The 2674-nt window shown below is 35.4% G+C and overlaps 1 pseudogene; it reads right to left on the reverse strand.

Annotated features, from left to right (window-relative positions):
* Positions 1-1727: 1727 nt before the first annotated feature.
* LOC148527242 (5S ribosomal RNA) lies at positions 1728-1845 on the reverse strand (annotated as a pseudogene).
* Between the last annotated feature and the right edge of the window lie 829 nt (positions 1846-2674).

Genomic DNA, 2674 nt, shown 5'->3' on the forward strand with positions numbered 1-2674 from the left:
TGCCCACTAGTTTTTTAATTGCTGTTTCTTTTTATTTTATGTATTTATTACATGGATTGTGCTTAAGGATCTGTTAAGGACCAATTTTATTATAACAGTAGCTTCAAGTCTTTTTAAGATTGAGATTATGGATTGAAACTGCCTGGATTATTACTTAAAATCAGATTTGAGCCGGCCGGACCGCGATGTGGAACGCAATCAATGACATCTTCCGGGTATTGCAACCCAGCCGGGACTCAAGCGGCTACCTCACTTCTGGGTTCTGGCTACAGATCACTGGCGTTGGGAGCGGGAGGAGCCAATTAGCTGTAATAGGTAGAGGATGTTTTATGTATTAGTTAGGGTATATAAATGTCACTTTGTGAGCCATTAGATTTGCTTCTGATGAAGGACCAATAGGTCGGAAACGCGTTAAGTTGTAGCTCTTTACTCATGGACTCCCGGTTTTTGAACTAGTGGCTTTGATGTATACCTGATGCGGATGTTGATATCCGGAAACCACCGTCTGCTATACCCGAAGATACTCTGGGCTATTCAGGATAAAACACTTGCCATGCTCTGTGCCACTGAGGGGTTCTAATACGCAATATATCAACTTTGTTTTTACTTGAGAAAGGAGAGACTATTTCTTTCAGATATCCCAAGAAGGTAAAAATAGGACTGTGAAACAATATAAGAGTGAATTAAGCCAATAACCACTTCGGATTGTACTTTGGAACTTTATAAAGATTCTTTTAAAGATTCATTTAAATGGTGATTGTGTTTTACTTCTCATGTGTATTGCATAGGTGATTTGTACACTCCATGGTTTTATGTGAATGTGTTTACTGGTGAGCGCTTTCCATTTGTGTATATTTTTTTGATTATTTTCACTATTATTGAACAGTTATTGGATGTATGCTCTTTTACACGTATGTAGCTGCACCCCAGTTTTTATTGCGCACTTATCTAAGGCTTTACCTTTTATTGTTCACAGAATAGCAACAGTAACAATAGTTAAAAGATACAATTGTGATATATTTGCAGTAGGAAGGAAATTGATACTGTTATTACAACACTCACTGCTGATGAATGCAAGAGGGATTATAATATATGAATGTAGAATCTCAATACACTGAGAGTTAAACCCTGTATAGCAGGTTTGTGATATCTACCAACATATATTGAAATAAACATGGTAATATACCAGACTTGCAATGGACACTAAATACTGTTGAATGTTTGAAACAATCAAGTCCTTTTATTGTGTTCCCATCTGAGATAAAAGGGCAAATTTTGCACTTTTGAAATAAGACACAATGGACATCAGATTTTAATTCACTTTATTTCCAGCTGGTATACACTTCTTTCTATACTTTAATACTTTGCTACCTGTATATATGCTAAACAACAAAAGAGAAAGGAATGGGACTAGTTGTTGGGGCACTCTTAGTTGTGTAATTAAGTGTATATAAAAAAAAATAACTATTATATAATACTAAAATTATAAGGTACCACACACAATAGTCAAATTTTAACAAGTGATATAATTGATCACTTGTTATAGTAGGCTTTCATTTAGCAAAATGAGATCTTTTGGTGAAATATTATTAGCATTAGCATACCACTGGTTATGATTTAGTTGTTAAGATTTGATTGTGACACTATAATAATATAATAGTCGTACAATTGAATATTTTCAAAAGATGCTCTGCCCTGTGCGTTTCAAGTCCTAAGATTCCTCTTTAAACCTACAGCACCTGGTATTCCCCAGAGGTCTCCCTTCCGATACTAACCAGGCCTATTACTGTTTGGCTTCCAAGATCAGATGGGATTGGGCAAATAAAGTAATGTATGGCTGTAGGTCTATATCATAGGGAAAGGTAGTAATCGCACCAGCACCAGGTCAGAGCAAAAATAGATAAATAATAAGATAAATATAGGACTATTAGGATAGATAGTCCATTTTATTATTAATATTATAGTGTTCAAAAAAAGGTCATGCATGAGCATACCTTATTTGTTACACATAGACTGTTGATTTTAACAATATTGCAGGTACAGTATATATACAAACGTGTAACAATTTATAATGATAACAATGTATCTCCAAAGTATTGCATAAATTCTATTGCTCAGATCAGAATCAACATCTCACAAATTTGAGTATCAATAATACTCACAATAACTAGTATAAATCGTATAGTATCAATTATTCATCAAACAAAATTTATATGATATTGTAGCAGAACATACACAGTAAATGTACAATAAATAGTGTATCATGAAGTAGAAAAAGCATATCCTTTTTTGGAGTGCAAATTCATAAGCATATCCAAAATTAAAGAACAAAGGAAGCATTCACCAGTTGCAGTTCTTGCATCTATGTGGATTATTTTGCAAAAGAAAATGCAGTTCCTACACACATTATCGTTGTGCATGGCCACATGATACCTGTTAAATGTGAGGGTCAATCTTTATCTGGACACGGAGTTCCTAGATTAAGTTTATAGTACAATACCAAATCCAATATTATAGTGGCATGGAGTCCGGTCCGTGCACTGACTGCTTCTCCATATGGTATGCACTAATCAAAGTTTGGGCTCCCTAACCACGAGTTTATCGCACATTTCTGCTCGCACCCTCCTGAGGGTGCGAGCAGAAATGCCGGCATTTGCGGCTATCACGCCCGAAC

The sequence above is a fragment of the Taudactylus pleione genome, unplaced genomic scaffold (genome assembly GCF_031769625.1).
Source record: "Taudactylus pleione unplaced genomic scaffold, aTauple2 ptg000090l, whole genome shotgun sequence".
NCBI lineage: Eukaryota > Metazoa > Chordata > Amphibia > Anura > Myobatrachidae > Taudactylus > Taudactylus pleione.